The following is an 18,142-nucleotide window of genomic DNA, read 5'->3' on the forward strand; positions in this document are numbered from 1 at the left end:
ATATGTAAACGGTGTTCAAACCACACATGTGAGGTATCGCCGCGATTGGTAGAGTGAGAGCAATAATTCTAGCCCTAGACCTCCTCTGTAACTCAAAACATGCAACCTGTAGATTTTTTTTAAACGTCACCTATGAAGATTTTAAAGGGTAAAAGTTTGTCGGCATTCCACGAGCGGATGCAATTTTGAAGCGTGACATGTTGGGTATGAATTTACTCGGCGTAACATTATCTTTCATAATATTAAAAAAATGGGGATAACTTTACTGTAGTCTTTTTTTTTTTTTTTTTTCTTTATTAAAAAAAGTGTAATTTTTTCCCAAAAAAGTGCGCTTGTAAGACCGCTGCGCAAATACGGCGCGACAAAGTATTGCAACGATCGCCATTTTATTCTCTAGGGTGTTAGGATAAAAAATATATATAATGTTTGGGGGTTCTAATTAGAGGGAAGAAGATGGCAGTGAAAATAGTGAAAAATTACATTAGAATTGCTGTTTAACTTGTAATGCTTAACTTGTAATACCAACGGCCACCACCAGATGGCACCAGCTCACACAAGGAAGAGCTGGGGACTTCACAAGGCCGCAAAGCCTCGGCCTCAATTACTGGACATCACGGGCGTCCTGGCTTGGAAGGTGGGCAGGATGTTTTAGGCGAGGCCGCGGCTTCGGCCTAGTCCGCGGAGCGCCGGTCCTATGAAACAAATTTTTTTTTTTTTTTTTTTTTTTCAGAAATAAAGTGTTATTTTATTGCTTGACATAGGAAAAACTTTTTTTTAACTACTGTAGGTAGCTTTTTGCATTTTAAATAAGGAAACAATATTACAACAGCAATGAATTTTATAAATTAGAATCCAAATAAGTCCTGCATTTTGGAAAACGACACACACCTGTGCAGGCACGGCATGTGATAGACACAACATAGTCACTAGATGTGTCCCCAGTGTAAACAAGCTCACATACACATGGGAGTTCATCGGTCTTCAGTGTTAGGAGAACAAATGGAGTGAACTGTAATGAAGAGTGTGCAATCTCTCTCAGCACTGGCTGAAACCACCTTTCTTTTTAATAAGCAAGCAGGCGTTGTGTTGGTGCTTGATTGTGTGAAGTTTTCTTCTCTTTTTCTTATATTTTCTTATTACTGTAACAGTTAATAAAAGAACTAGGGTTGTCCCGATACCGATACTGGTATCGGTGCCGATACTAAGCATTTGCAAGAGTATCTGTACTTGTGCAAATGCCCCGATACCAAAAACCGATACCTTCGGGCTCTGTACTTTCAGCTGTCAGCAGGAATTCCCTGCCAACAGCTGAAAAGTAAAGAAAAAATGCTGCCAATTACTGGTTGTTAAGGAACGGGGCCGACTGCTTCCTTAACAACCAATCACGTGTCCTTCTCTCCCCACCTCCTCCTCCCCTCTCACCAGCTATCACCAGGCTCGGGACCGCATGTCTGTGGAAACTTCCTGCAGAGGTAAGCAAGCCCAGCTCCCCCCATTCCACTGTCTTCTGCCGGGTGCAGCTCTCACATTCAGCTCTGCTCTGCTATTTCTGTCCAGTGAGCAGGAGTGAGTCCTGTGTGACCTCCGCACAGATCTAACTTTTCCCTGGCAGCTGCATGCTCTGCACACAGTGAGGCTTCTCCCCATGCCCTGTGTGTTCGTACTTAGCCTGGTGGAGCCCCCCCCCTCTCCCCCCCCTCTCCAGCCTCTCCAGCAAGCAGAGGCACAGACACACGGCCAGCACCACTGCAGCAGGTCAGTGTGTGATTAGATTAGATTCACTTTTCTTTGCCAGTCGTTTTGTTATTTAAAACTATGTAATTAGAATTTGACACAGCAGCACAGCACATATATTGTATACTTATTTTTGGTGGGAAACATACACTGGGTGTTTGCACCAGATGAATATGTTCAATCATGTTTATTTAAGTAGCAGCCATACATTTTGTTTTGTTTTATTTGAATAGAGAGCAGTAGCCAGGATTGTGTCTCCCCTCCCCACTTTATGAGCCCTCCTTTTTTTTTCCTCTCAGTTACCAGTCTGCCCAGCCACACTCTCTGTCTGCCCAGCCACACTCTCCCAGTCTGCCCAGCCACACTCTCCCAGTCTGCCCAGACACACTCTCCCAGTCTGCCCAGCCACACTCTCCCAGTCTGCCCATCCACACTCTCCCAGTCTGCCCAGCCACACTCTCCCAGTCTGCCCAGCCACACTCCCAGTCTGCCCAGCCACACTCTCCCAGTCTGCCCAGCCACACTCTCCCAGTCTGCCCAGCCACACTCTCCCAGTCTGCCCTGCCACACTCTCCCAGTCTGCCCTGCCACACTCTCCCAGTCTGCCCTGCCACACTCTCCCAGTCTGCCCTGCCACACTCTCCCAGTCTGCCCAGCCACACTCTCCCAGTCTGCCCAGCCACACTCTCCCAGTCTGCCCAGCCACACTCTCCCAGTCTGCCCAGCCACACTCTCCCAGTCTGCCCAGCCACACTCTCCCAGTCTGCCCAGCCACACTCTCCCAGTCTGCCCAGCCACACTCTCCCAGTCTGCCCAGCCACACTCTCCCAGTCTGCCCAGCCACACTCTCCCAGTCTGCCCATCTACACTCTCCCAGTCTGCCCATCTACACTCTCCCAGTCTGCCCATCTACACTCTCCCAGTCTGCCCATCTACACTCTCCCAGTCTGCCCATCTACACTCTCCCAGTCTGCCCAGCCACACTCTCCCAGTCTGCCCAGCCACACTCTCCCAGTCTGCCCATCTACACTCTGCCAGCCTGCCAATCCACACTCTGCCAGTCTGCCCTGCCACACTCTGCCAGTCTGCCCTGCCACACTCTGCCAGTCTGCCCATCTACACTCTCCCAGTCTGCCCTGCTACACTCTCCCAGTCTGCCCTGCTACACTCTCCCAGTCTGCCCATCTACACTCTCCCAGTCTGCCCATCTACACTCTCCCAGTCTGCCCATCTACACTCTCCCAGTCTGCCCATCTACACTCTCCCAGTCTGCCCATCTACACTCTCCCAGTCTGCCCTACCACACTCTCCCAGTCTGCCCTACCACACTCTCCCAGTCTGCCCTACCACACTCTCCCAGTCTGCCCATCTACACTCTCCCAGTCTGCCCATCTACACTCTCCCAGTCTGCCCATCTACACTCTCCCAGTCTGCCCATCTACACTCTGCCAGTCTGCCCATCTACACTCTGCCAGTCTGCCCATCTACACTCTCCCAGTCTGCCCATCTACACTCTCCCAGTCTGCCCATCTACACTCTCCCTGTCTGCCCTACCACACTCTCCCAGTCTGCCCATCTACACTCTCCCAGTCTGCCCATCTACACTCTCCCAGTCTGCCCTGCCACACTCTCCCAGTCTGCCCTGCCACACTCTGCCAGTCTGCCCTGCCACACTCTGCCAGTCTGCCCTGCCACACTCTGCCAGTCTGCCCTGCCACACTCTGCCAGTCTGCCCTGCCACACTCTGCCAGTCTGCCCTGCCACACTCTGCCAGTCTGCCCTGCCACACTCTGCCAGTCTGCCCTGCCACACTCTGCCAGTCTGCCCTGCCACACTCTGCCAGTCTGCCCTGCCACACTCTCCCAGTCTGCCCTGCCACACTCTCCCAGTCTGCCCTGCCACACTCTGCCAGCCTGCCAATCCACACTCTGCCAGTCTGCCCTGCCACACTCTGCCAGTCTGCCCTGCCACACTCTGCCAGTCTGCCCTGCCACACTCTCCCAGTCTGCCCTGCCACACTCTCCCAGTCTGCCCTGCCACACTCTTCCAGTCTGCCCTGCTACACTCTCCCAGTCTGCCCTGCTACACTCTCCCAGTCTGCCCATCTACACTCTCCCAGTCTGCCCATCTACACTCTCCCAGTCTGCCCATCTACACTCTCCCAGTCTGCCCATCTACACTCTCCCAGTCTGCCCATCTACACTCTCCCAGTCTGCCCTACCACACTCTCCCAGTCTGCCCATCTACACTCTCCCAGTCTGCCCATCTACACTCTCCCAGTCTGCCCATCTACACTCTCCCAGTCTGCCCATCTACACTCTCCCAGTCTGCCCATCTACACTCTCCCAGTCTGCCCATCTACACTCTCCCAGTCTGCCCATCTACACTCTCCCAGTCTGCCCATCTACACTCTCCCAGTCTGCCCATCTACACTCTCCCAGTCTGCCCATCTACACTCTGCCAGTCTGCCCATCTACACTCTGCCAGTCTGCCCATCTACACTCTCCCAGTCTGCCCATCTACACTCTCCCAGTCTGCCCATCTACACTCTCCCAGTCTGCCCATCTACACTCTCCCAGTCTGCCCTGCCACACTCTGCCAGTCTGCCCTGCCACACTCTGCCAGTCTGCCCTGCCACACTCTGCCAGTCTGCCCTGCCACACTCTGCCAGTCTGCCCTGCCACACTCTGCCAGTCTGCCCTGCCACACTCTGCCAGTCTGCCCTGCCACACTCTGCCAGTCTGCCCTGCCACGCTCTGCCAGTCTGCCCTGCCACGCTCTCCCAGTCTGCCCTGCTACAGTCGACCAGTCATTCAGTCTACCAGTCAGTACATCTTCACCCCAGCCTCATCCAACTCCCCCAAACCACCCCTTTACCTTCTCTTCCTAGGTGATAGGTATCGGTAATCGGTATCGGCGAGTACTTAAAAAAAAGTATCGGTACTCGTACTCGGTGTCAAAAAAGTGGTATCGGGACAACCCTAAAAAGAACTGAAGTGAAGAAAAGACAAAAGCTGAAGAATATAAGGGGTTTTCTCTGCTGGACAAATGTACAGAAGTGACATGAGTCCTCTTCGATTGTTGTTCTGCATGGGTTCTCCACTTGGTCAGCTGGGAAGCCATTTGCAGTAATGATTGTAGTGTATTTGTGTACAGAAGCCTTGGCTTTCATGTTGTAAATGGCAGAGCTGTAGTATCCGTACTGTGGTTTTGTTTTATCGGTTAGTTTAAAAGCGTAGTATCCTTTGAGGTTGATGTTATCTTGTAGGTAGGCTTGTAACAACTGTCTGTTGTATTGTTGTAAATAATACATTCTAAGTTCATCATTGTCTGAAGCTTTGTCATCTATTCCATTTGCTGTAATATAAATGGGCAGGTTTCCATAATTCGTTTTTAACCAGTTTAACCAGTTAACCACCAGCCGCCGTCCAAAAACGGCGGCAAGGTGGTTGCTTAACTGGGGGTCGCCGTTCTGAAACGGCGCCCAGCAGAAGCAGTAATGCGCGCCGCCTCGGGCGCGCACACAGAAAATTATGTGCGCGCCGGGTCTATCTATCGATCTATCAGATCTCGGTAACTGACCGACAACAGCGGTCTTTTACCATGTGATCGCGCCGTCCAATGACGGCGCGATCACAGGTAAACAAACCGGCGTCATTTGATGACGCCGGTTCCTCCCTCCTCTCGCTGTACCGATCGGTACAGTGTGAGAGGAGAGCGCGGATGGCAGCAGCAGTGTGGGATGGATCTGTGACTATTGCAGTCACAGATCCATCCATCCCTGCTCAGCCATCCCTGCATTAACCCCTGCAATACTCTGCCTTCCCTGCGCAATACTCTGCAATGCTCTGCCTTCCCCGCGCAATACTCTGCAAAACCCCCGCGCAATACTCTGCAAAACCCCCGCGCAATACTCTGCAAAACCCCCGCGCAATACTCTGCAAAACCCCCGCGCAATACTCTGCAAAACCCCCGCGCAATACTCTGCAATACCCCCGCTCAATACTCTGCAATACCCCCGCTCAATACTCTGCAATACCCCCCACACAATACACTGCAATACCCCCGCACCAATACTCTGCAATACCCCCGCGCAATACTCTGCAATACCCCCGCGCAATACTCTGCAATACCCCCGCACAATACTCTGCAATACCCCCCACACAATACACTGCAATACCCCCCACACAATACTCTGCAATACCCCCGCGCAATACTCTGCAATACCCCCGCGCAATACTCTGCAATACCCCCGCGCAATACTCTGCAGTACCCCTTGCGCGATACTCTGCAGTACCCCTTGCGCGATACTCTGCAGTACCCCTTGCGCGATACTCTGCAATACCCCCGCGCAATACTCTGCAGTACCCCCTGCCAGTACTCTGCAGTACCCCCTGCCAGTACTCTGCAATACCCCCCGCGCAATACTGTGCAGTACCCAAGCACAATACTCTGCAATACCCCCCGCACAATACTCTGCAATACCCCCCGCACAATACTCTGCAATACCCCCCGCACAATACTCTGCAATACCCCCCGCACAATACTCTGCAATACCCCCCGAACAATACTCTGCAATACCCCCCGCATAATACTCTGCAATACCCCCCACACAATACTCTGCAATACCCTTGCACCAATACTCTGCAATACCCCCGCACCATACTCTGCAATACCCCGGCCAATACTTTGTAATACCACGGCCAATACTCTGCAATACCCAGAAAATACTCTGGGGAAAAAAATGTGTTTTAACCACTTCCCGCCCATGTCATATGAGGTCCTTGACTTTGTGCAGGGATATCTAAATGATGCCTGCAGCTACAGGCATCATTCAGATATCATTTTTTTCAGCCGGCGATTCTCTACACCATAAGAAAGATCATGGCGGCTGTTCCGCCTCTTGATCGTTCTTACGGGAGGCAAAAAGGGACGTCCCCACTCCCTTCGCCCTCCGGTGCTTCTTCTGACTTCTGACCGCTGCGATCGAAGCCAGGATCGTTTTTTTTCTTGTTTTTTTTCAGGCTTCCCAGCCTAGAGGTGAGATGTGGGGTCTTATTGACCCCATATCTCACTGTAAAGAGGACCTGTCATGCTATATTCCTATTACAAGGGATGTTTCCATTCCTTGTAATTGGAATAAAAGTGATCAAAACATTTATTTTTGGGGAAAAACGTGTCAAACTAAAATAAATAAAGTAAAATGAACAATAAAAATAAAAAATAAATATTTAAAGCGCCCCTGTTCCCGCGTGCTCGTATACAGAAGCGAATGTGTACGTAAGTCCCGCCCACATATGAAAACGGTGTTCAAACCACACATGTGGGGTATCGCTGCGAACGTTAGAGCGAGAGCAATCATTTTGGCCCCAGACCTCCTCTGTAACTAAAAACATGTAACCAGTAAAAACATTTAAAACGTCACCTATGGGGATTTTTAAGTAGCGAAGTTTGGCGCCATTCCACAAGCGTGTGCAATATTGAAGGGTGACATGTTGGGTATCTGTTTACTCGGCGTAACTTCATCTTTCATATTATGCAAAAACATTGGGCTAACTTTAATGTTTTTTTTTTTTTTTACAAAGCACAAAACTGTTTTATTTCCCAAAAAAATGCTTTCGAAAAATTGCTGTGCAAATACCATGCGCGATAAAAAGTTGCAACGACCGCCATTGTATTCTCTAGGGTCTTTGCTAAAAAAGCATATATAATGTTTTGGGGTTCTATGTAATTTTCTAGCAAATAAATGATGATTTTTACATGTAGGAGAGAAATGTCAGAACTGGTCTGGGTGCTCCAGAACGCCTGATGGTGCTCCCTGCATGTCGGGCCTCCGTATGTGGCCACGCTGTGTAAAAGTCTCACACATGTGGTATCGGCATACTCGGGAGGAATAGCAGAATGTGTTTTGGGGTGTAATTTGTGGTATGCATATGCTGTGTGTGAGAAATAACCTGCTAATATGAAACTTTTGTGGAAAAAAAATAAAAATAAAAAAAACCTTGATTTTGCAAAGAATTGTGGGAAAAAATGACAACTTCAAAAAACTCACCATGCCTCTTTCTAAATACCTTGGAATGTCTTCTTTCCAAAAAGGGGTCATTTAGGGGGTATTTGTACTTTTCTGGCATGTTAGGGTCTCAAGAAATGAGAGAGGCTGTCAGTACATCAGATGTGATCAATTTTCAGTAATTGGTACCATAGCTTGTAGACCTTATAACTTTCACCCAGACTAAATAATATCCATTTTTTTTTTTAACCAAAGATATGTAGCAGTATACATTTTAGGCCAAATTTATGAAGAAAAATTCATTTTTTGCAAAATTTTATAATAGAAATGAAGAAAAATTCTTTTTTTTTACAACATTTTCGTTCTTTTTTCATTTATAGCGAAAAAAATAAAAACCGCAGAGGTGATCAAATACCACCAAAAGAAAGCTCTATTTGTGGGGAAAAAAAGGACAAAAATTTAATTTGGTTACAGTGTTGTATGACTGAGTTATTGTCATTCAAAATGTGAGAGCACCGAAAGCTGAAAATTGGTCTGGTTATTAAGTGGGTTTAAGTGCCCAGTTGTCAAGTGGTTAATAGTCTTCTAATCCCATGTGGTGCTACTGCTAGCCCACTGGATGAAGTGAGACTTGTAACATCAGAAAGAAAGTAAACATCCCGGTCGGCATCAAACCTGCTGTCCATTCTTTGGCTCATGGATCACTAGCCTGGTGGTAAAATGGTTTATGGCTAAAAAATCAGCAGAGCCTTTCACCAATTTCCTGTCATCTTCAGTAAAGTGGGGCAAGAAAGACCTGGATGTCCCCTTTTGGTTCTTAGAAAGGATGTATTGTCTCATGAGCAGCGGATAGTCACCAGAGCCAAAGATTGGCTCAGCAATCCAGGCAATGTCAAACTGCAGAAAACGCTCAGCTGCTGCAGCATGAGATTGGAGAAAAGGGTTGGCCGGCTGAGCCCAGTCAGTGTGCAGAGACAATGATATGTGGCCATGTTGGAGAGGCCTGTATTTCTTGTCATACAATCGCCATGCTGTGGCATGGGCTATAAGAGCATTGTGCACAGCTTGGTAAGTCCTATTGCTACTTCCATGGCTTAGCCGGTTTGGTTCATTGATTGTGATCCACTGCTTCACCAAGTCACCAAGTTCTTGGAAACATAGATTTGTGTAATCAACAAATGCTTGAACAATTGTCCTGTTTAACCACCCTCCATTTTCTAATAATGGCCCTGGAAGACTTAAAGAGCCATGAGTTGGGTAATAAAGTGTCAGCATGGTCTTGATTCCAAGCTTGGATGCCTCATCTATCATGCAACGGTAATACCTAAGTACTTCTCTGTTAACTGTGGACAGGTCTCCTTTCGGCAGAATTAAAGTCCAGTTGAGGGCAAATCTATAATGGGTGACTTTCATGTTGATCAGCAGGGCAAGATGCTTTTTGATGGTGATAAAGTCAGTGCATTGAGGTGAACGAGTCTTTAGTTTCACTCCTTTTACTGCATGAAGGAAGCCATCGCCTGTAATGTTCCACACATATAATCTACGATCTACAAATTGTGGTGAGGAGGGAGCCAGCTCTGCCTTCAGTATAGAATCTGTTATTCCCCAGGAGTAGTCACATGGAAACTGTCCTTTAATGAACGGTTGGGCAGTTGGGCTGTGGTTATCCCCTATTGCCAGAGGAGGTGAAATCCCAATGGACAAGGGCATCTCCGCCACTAGGTCCCCCTATGAGGGATCTCCCACCGCCCTCATCCAGGGTCCCCAGAGTTTCACAAATTTCCCGTAGTTCCCTTGTCTGGTAAAGGACACTCTCTCGCTAAAAATGTTTAAGTTAATGGTCGCTACCCAATTTTCTACAGACGGGGGGGCATGTGCTTGCCATTTTTGAGCTATTATCTTGCGTGCCTGAAAAAGGCATCTTAATATTACTTCCAGGTTGCCAGGTGGAACTTGATTGTCCTCCATGCATCCTAGCAGGCAGGTCAGCGCCACTGGGTCGAGGGAAGACCCAAAAACCCTATTAATCCTCTGTTATCTCCACCCAATAGCTGTAGAGTTTTGGGCACCTCCAAACCATATGTAGGAAATCTCCTTTACCTCCACATCTTGGGCATTCATTGTTTTGCCTCCACCCTAGTGTGAACAATTTTGGGGAGTATAATACACCCTGTGCAATAGGAACAAGTGGGACAGGCTCTGCGCTGGAGCTATTGAGACCAAAACTCCTCGATGCAGGATCTTGTCCCACTGTTCAGGGGTTACTGTCCCGACGTCCCTTTCCCATCCTTCTCTGCTCTTATTGGGGCCCGCTCGGCTTATTGCTTTAGTCCCCAGAGTGATGTATATTACTGAAATTAGGCCTTTCGCTGTTCTTGCCTTAATTAATCTAAGGAGGGCGGGAATCTGGGTCCGTGTAAGTGTCTGTGAGGCAAATTGTGATTGAATGGCATGGCGCATCTGGAGATATTTATAAAATGTCTTATTTGGAATGTTATATTCCCTTGTCAATACAGAAAATGGTTTTATGGTATCACCCTCAAATAAGTGTATTAACCGAGTTATACCCTGTCTCTCCCATTCCACTGGTTTCTCTATATTCATCACTTCCTGTAAATTGTTATTATTCCATAAAGGGGAACATTCTGTTACCCCGGCATACCCCAATAAAGCCTTTGCTGTCTGCCATATTTTACTCACTAATTTTGTAGTCGGGCATTTATAAGAAAAAAAAATCTGCCTCTAAAGCTTCCACGAGTAACCTATGGGGATTCCCTGCTAACAGCAATCGGCTATTGGGGTTATCTAGCTCCGTGGTTCCACAACCCGCAAGATGCTGCAGCTGGGCTGCCACAAAGTATAGTCTAGGGTGTGGAACCGCCAAGCCCCCCTCTTTTACCGGCAGTTGTAATGTTTGCAGGCTAATCCGGGCTTGACCCCTCCATATTAGTTCTCTGAATAGCATCTCTATTTTTTTTAACCACATTTGCCCTAACCAGATCGGAGAGTTATGGAGCAGATATAGTATCTGTGGCTGCCATATCATTTTTATTAAGTTGCAGCGTCCTGCTACCGACAGCGGCAGCCGTTTCCATATGTGACGGTATCGGTATGATATCCCCGTCAACGTTCCCTTCTTCCCATAACGAAAATCACCCCAATATTCCACAAGGAGGGATATCCCTGGAATCGCCCAGAAAGCCACACATGCCAAGCTTACTGCTAGAACAAGTCACTTTAATGACACAAAAACTCAGCTTATATGTGGTTACAACCTGTTAGGAACGCCCCCCCCCCTCACACAGTGGGGTTTCCCATACAGATTATAGGAGACAAGTCTGAGCCGACCATGCAGACACGTTTCTTTAGATAAAGACATCAGTGGAGTTAATTAATACACTGAAGCAATCAGAATAATTAACTACTTCTCTAATCATTTAGCCTGATGATACAATACACATCTTTTAAGGGTAAAGACAGATCTTCTTCATACAACACAATAGATCAATTAACCTTTAGAAATAGTGAGGGGACATTAGCACTTCAATAACCTGTCAGAGAAATGAATCGCACATGAAATTCCTTTCTACCTCTACCCATATGGCTAGCAGGGAGCAGTAAACTGAGACATATAGGCAAATGTATCACAATGGCCCCCCTTTTGCTCCCTGCTCCGGCAAACCCGGTTGGACCTTCCCTGGTCCAGTAGGGTTGACGGGTTCAGAGCTTTTAGTCCGAGGTTAACTCCGTTTGGCATGACTGACCTCCCTTGACAACTGCTTCAGACTCGGGTATGTCACCGGGTCGTCAGATCACACGCCGGTCAGTCCTAAAGTCTTTGTGCGATCTGCAAAGTCACCAGAAGTCAGTGTGAAGACAGTGAATGGGTCTGTGCGCTGCCGTCTAGGTGTCCTGCTATGGGAGGGGGCAGGTTATGGCTCTGAAGTGACAATCACAGGAGATTCATAAAAAGAAAAAGTTATATTTGTTGAAATGCTGTAGCACTGGTGCTCAGAGTCCGGGGGGGGGGAGGGGAATCAGAGCCCCATAAGATCAGCCACCCCCTGCTCCCTCCGCAGCCGCCGGTTCTCCTCTTGGAGCTTATCCAGCTCCATCTCCAGTTCATGGAGCCTGGGGGGGTCAGCCTGCTGTGACCTCAGGTGGTTGTTCTCCTCCTCCATGCGGCTTATGCATTCCTCCAGCTCTATGTACTCACGGATCAGCTCCTGCTTGCTCATGTCCTGCAGGCTCTCCACGTGGTCCTTCATCATCAGGAACTGGGTGGTGGTGTAAGGGGCCACCGGTGGGCCCTTGGTGAACATCTCGGCCCGCATCTGGGATGCCCACTGCGACTCCCTCTCCTCCAGTCGCTTCTTCTCCTCCCAGGTCGGCTTGTTATACGGCTTCCAGGACCTCTTCTTCTTGGGGGGTAGCTGGCGGTGCCTCTTTCTGCCCAGCTCCCTCCAGGGCCCCTCCGTCTCATGGCTGTCGCCCATGACCAGCTGACAATGGTGTTCCCTGTTGTCCGTAATACCAGATTGTACCGTGAGGACTTCGTAAACGGTGTCCGATGGTTCTTCCGGACCCAGCTCCTGGAGATCCCAAGCCGAGTCTACACAATGGGCTGCTGCTGGTGGGCGGTACCCAGGTTGAGACCAATTTGACCTGGTGTTGTCACTCATGGGGCAATTCTGCTTGAAGTGACCCAACTGTTTGCACCGGAAGCAGCGTTGTTCGTTGTCCTCCTGGCTTGGATAGCGAGGGCTAGATGTCATCGGTCTGTTAGGAGGTTGGTATCTAGCGGCTGGTGGGTGTGAGGGCGCCGTTGGTCGTGGAGGTTGTACCCGTGGTGTGACCTGGTTCGTCTTGCGAGTATCCGCATATTCATCCGCCAACTTCGCGGCCTCTGGTAGAGTCATGGGCCTGCGATCTCTCACCCAATCTTTGACATCCGTCTGGATGTGATTGTAAAATTGCTCCAGGAGCATTAGTTGCAAAATGTCCTCTGCGGTGGTGACCTGGCTGCTGTTAACCCAGTTAGAGGCCGACAGGGACAACTGGCATGCCCATTCCGCGTAAGAGTCTTTCGTGGTTTTGCGTGAGTCCCTGAACTTCTGTCGGTGGGACTCTGGGGTTACTGCATAACGAGCTAGGAGCACTTCTTTAACCCGGGCGTAGCTATGGATATCCTGATCTGGCACGGTACGGAAAGCATCAGAAGCTTTGCCTGACAGTTTGCCTGACAATATTGCAACCCAGTATCCTCTAGCTATTCGGTGCAGGTTACATTGTCGCTCAAAATCCGCCAGGAAGTTATCAATCTCACAGTCCTTTTCATCAAAAGCTTTAAAAGCGCTAAACGGGATCTTCCTTGTGTCTGCTGGGCTGTACTCACTGTTTGGAGAATGTGCGGCTGCTTGTTGGACTGCTGCCAGTTTTAACTGTAGCTCTGCGTCTCTTATTTGTTTATCCTCCTGTAGCTCTGCGTCTCTTATTTGTTTAGCCTTCTGTAGTTCTGCCTTTGCTAACAGGTCCATCACTTTCAGCACCACATCCGGCGTTGGGTTCGGGCCGAACCATGCTAGCTTCTCTCTCATTAGCTTGTTGGCTGGCGATTCCTCCTCCTGAATCACTGGTGTCTCCATCTCTTGTACTGCTGGCGTTGCTGCAATCACGTTCTCCTGGTCCATCTCCATTAATTCTGCTATGATGACCCGCTTGGTTTTGTTGCTAGCAATCCTTCCACGAACTTCCAGTAGTTCTTCCAGTGTCTGCTTGGAATCCGGGTGTGAAGGGGAATAGAAGGGAAAATCCCACTGCTACCAACCAATTGTGACGGTATCGGTATGATATCCCCGTCAACGTTCCCTTCTTCCCATAACGAAAATCACCCCAATATTCCACGAGGAGGGATATCCCTGGAATCGCCCAGAAAGCCACACATGCCAAGCTTACTGCTAGAACAAGTCACTTTAATGACACAAAAACTCAGCTTATATGTGGTTACAACCTGTTAGGAACGCCCCCCCCCCCCTCACACAGTGGGGTTTCCCATACAGATTATAGGAGACAAGTCGGAGCCGACCATGCAGACACGTTTCTTTAGATAAAGACATCAGTGGAGTTAATTAATACACTGAAGCAATCAGAATAATTAACATACTACTTCTCTAATCATTTAGCCTGATGATACAATACACATCTTTTAAGGGTAAACACAGATCTTCTTCACACAACACAATAGATCAATTAACCTTTAGAAATAGTGAGGGGACATTAGCACTTCAATAACCTGTCAGAGGAATGAATCACACATGAAATTCCTTTCTACCTCTACCCATATGGCTAGCAGGGAGCAGTAAACTGAGACATATAGGCAAATGTATCACACCATATATCAAATTTTTGTTTTAATTTGAGTAGAAGTGGGGAGATATTAATGTTTGCATATTGCATGACATCCTTCGTAACCCAGATCCCTAGATATTTTAGTTTGGTGACCACACTCAGTTGCGAGATTCCTGGAAATGTCTGGGGACCAAGTGGGTCCAATGGTAACAGGGCAGATTTTTCCCAATTGATAGTAAGACCTGAGAACTGTCCAAATTCCCCGACCATTTTCATCACTCTATCTAGTGAAGTTTCCACGTCCCCTAGAAAAAAACAAAACGTCATCCGCAAATAGTGCAATCCTGTCCTCCCCCATCTGTCTTCTGAACCCCCTTATGTCTGCCCTCGACCTGGCCATAATAGCCAGGGGCTCCATGGCATGGGCAAACAAAAGGGGGGACAGAGGGCACCCCTGTCTCGTCCCTCTTTCCAGGTGGAACACTTCTGACAACACGTTGTTTATTCTAACTTTAGCTCTTGGTTCCTTTATACAGTAGTCTGACCCAGCTAATAAAAAGAGCTCCAAAACCAACATTTTCTAGCACCTTTAATAAGTACGACCATTCTAGGCTATCGAAGGCCTTTGCCGCATCAAGCGACAACACCGCTCTAGAGCCCCCGTTGTCTATTGGTGCCTGTAAATACAGAAAGAGCCTTCTAATATTGGTGCTAGTTGCTCTACCTGGTATGAAACCTGACTGGTCTGGATGGACTGAATAATTAATACATCTATTTAAGCGAGTCGCTAGTACTCTGGCCAGGATCTTTACATCAGTGCATAATAGCGATATTGGGCGGTAGGATGAAGGGTCCAGTTGGTCCTTCCCTCTCCTTGTGGATTACAATTATGGTCGCTTCCGACATTGAACTAGGAAGTGCCCCCCTGCTAACTGCCCCCTCCAGGGTCCTAAGCCGTTCTGGTAATAGTACCTCCCCATATCGCCTATATACCTCTATTGGGAGCCCATCGGGGCCTGGGGACTTCTGGTTAGGCATGCCAGCCACTGCTTGTTTTATTTCCTCTAGGGTAATTGGTGCCTCCAGGACCTGCATGTCCTTCACTAGCAACGTGGGGACTGTTATTGCTTGAAAGATCTTCCATATCTCCACGTCTCGCCCCTTTTTTAGATTTATACAACGTTTTGTAATACTCGCAAAACGTGTTTATCACCACTTGGCCATTGGTCGAGATTTCTCCCCCTGCTGTCCTTATTGCTGGAACGTTTGATGAAGGGGAATTAGTTCTGCACAAAAGCGATAGCATACGGCCCACTTTCTCCCCTTCACCAAATTGACACTGCCTCTGTAGTATTCTCTTGCTCTCTAGCTTCCTCATAATGGCTGTGTTATGCTCCAGCTGCTTCCCCAGCCATTCTTTCTGCCTGATTAGAGTAGGCTCCTCAATAAACCTCGCTTCTGCTTGGGCCACCTCCAGTCCAAGTTTACCCTCTCGCTCTCTACCTTCTCTTTTGACTCTTGCTACTTGTTGGATCAAAAGGCCTCTTAGATAAGCTTTCAAAGAGTCCCAGACCACCCCCATCGGTGCCGACCCTGTGTTGATTTGTAGGTACTCTTTTAAACTAGGAGCCAGGTCTCCCGAGTCCCCAATCAGTTCGAGCCAGCCCGGGTTAATTTTCCACTCGTTTCGGGGAGCCTTAACCCCTATTCTGATTGTCAGCACCAGCGGGGAATGGTCCGAAACCCCCCTGAGGCCATACTCCACCCCCTTCACTAAGGGTAGTATTTCCTCGCTACCCACCGCCATGTCAATTCTAGAAAGAGTTCGGTAGGAGCTAGAATAGCACGAATATTGACGTGTCCGTGGGTTGCAGGTGCGCCATATATCCCTCAGCCCTATTTCCTCCAGGAACCTTGCCAGTCGGCCCTCAGTTGGAGCAGTGGATTTGTTCCCGGGCGGAAATCTATCAAGGCTTCTATCCAGTACCTCGTTATAGTCACCAACAGCTATCACTGGGACTCCGATTTTATCTGACATAAACTCAAGGAGTCTATATAGAACCTCAAACTTGAATGGGGGTGGAATATAAATATTAGCCAGAATATATGATCTATTCTCGATTAAACAAAAAAGGAATATATACCGGCCCTGATCATCAATACAAGATTTTATACAGGAGAACATTGTTCCTCTCCCCACCAGTACACTCACCCCCCTTGAATAGGAGGAGTGTACCGAGTGGTACTGGGCTTGAAATCTACGACTATTTAGCTGGGCAACTGTGTCCCTAGTCAAATGTGTCTCCTGTAGGCACAGGAGTCCCAGCATTCCACCCTCCAGGAGTGACATAACCGATGTTCTTTTAATTGGGTCCCCCATGCCTCGTACATTTCATGAGGTAATAGCCAATGTTTTATCCTGCATCTAGGGATATAAATGTAGAAACAAGCAGGTCAAGTCCCTTCCGGCAACAAGGATCTATCTTTATCCTGCCCCACAATATGCAGTCTCCCAGGTCAAGCTCTATCCTTCCTCCTCTCGGCTCGCCCCTTCCCATCCACTTCTCCTGTAACTTCGAAGGTATTAATGTTTGTGATGCACGCTCCCTAGTTCCTACCCCAGTCCCTCCCCCCTTCCCTCCCAACCCACCCTCACCCTGCCCTACTAGGCTCCCCTTTGGGGCTTGTCCTGTGACCTCCCTTCTCACTCCCTCACCCATCCCAGCTAAGACACTCATCCAATTACCTCCCACCCTCTCTCCCCCCAAGGAAAGAAAGAGACTCTAGTACTTAATAACCTGGTCGTCCTCAATAATTAGTAAACCTTAAGAAAAAGAGGAGAAAAAAAACCATATCACCATTGCTACTTCATTACTACATCTTATCAAATGCTACCTAGATATTACATACATTTTGCCAAAATGGCGTAGAGAAATACTTATTTCTCTATAGGCGAATCCCTTCTGGTAATAGAAAAAAAAAAAGGAGGGAAAGGGGGGAGAAAAAAGGAGGGGGGCTGCCCCCCCCTCCCTGAGTCACCTAGTATTTAAGACGTAAAGGTGAACATCCTCAATAATTTAAAAAAAACAAAAAAAACCATATCAACATTGGTACATTTTTTCAATGCCACCTGGTTATTGCAACCAATTTGCCAAAGTGGCATCGAAAAGTATATATTTCTCTGTAATCATTCCACTTCTAGTAATCCAGAGGAAGGAAGAAAGAAAAAAAAAAGGTGGGGGGAAGGGGTGCTAACCCCTCTCTAGCAAATCACCTAGTGTTAAAAGCAGGAAAAAAACATCCCCCATCCTTAAAAAGACTTCAAAAAGGAGGCATATCGATATACTTTCCATTATTACTTAAGTGTTGCATACATTTCCACCAAAGTGCCAAGGTGCTATTACATATATGTGTTTCTTTGTTCCCATTCCTCTTCAAAAAAAAAAAAAAAGGGAACAGTGAATAAAAAGCCTACCCATATCAACCTTGCTACAATTCCCTCTTTCTTTCCAATACTACCGGGATATTGCAAACAATTTACCAAAATGGCCTCAAAGTGTTTGTTTCTCTGTAATCATTCCACTTCTAGTGATTAAAAAAAAAAAAAGGGGGGAAGGGGTGCTACCCCCTCTCCGATAAATCACCTAATATTAAGAACGTGAAGGAGAGCATCTCCCAACCTTTAGACTTTAAACTTTAGAAAGGAAACCTATCGATATACTTTCCATTATTACTTAAGTGATGCATACATTTCTACCAAAGTGCCAAGATGAAGTTGCATTTATGTGTTTCCCTATTCTCATTCAACTTAAAAAAAAAAAAGCCCCTTCTCCCCTCCCCCCCAAGAGAGGGGAAGAGGGGAAAAAAAAGGGGGGGGAAGGAATTATTCCCCTCTCAGTGAGCAAACCACCTAGTGTTTATGCCCTAAAACTGGGCTGCTTTTTAAATTGTTTGGAGAACCTGCCTACATATAAAACATTATTAAGCACCACAAAAAACACAGAAAAAACAAACAAGGAAGGGGAAACCCCCTCCAACAGCGCACAAAAA

General features: G+C 47.8%; 1 pseudogene; it reads right to left on the reverse strand.

Moving 5' to 3' along the window:
- Nucleotides 1-792: 792 nt before the first annotated feature.
- LOC120918363 lies at nucleotides 793-9,454 on the reverse strand (annotated as a pseudogene).
- Between the last annotated feature and the right edge of the window lie 8,688 nt (nucleotides 9,455-18,142).

Source organism: Rana temporaria, chromosome 12 (assembly GCF_905171775.1).
Source record: "Rana temporaria chromosome 12, aRanTem1.1, whole genome shotgun sequence".
Classification (NCBI taxonomy): Eukaryota; Metazoa; Chordata; class Amphibia; order Anura; family Ranidae; genus Rana; species Rana temporaria.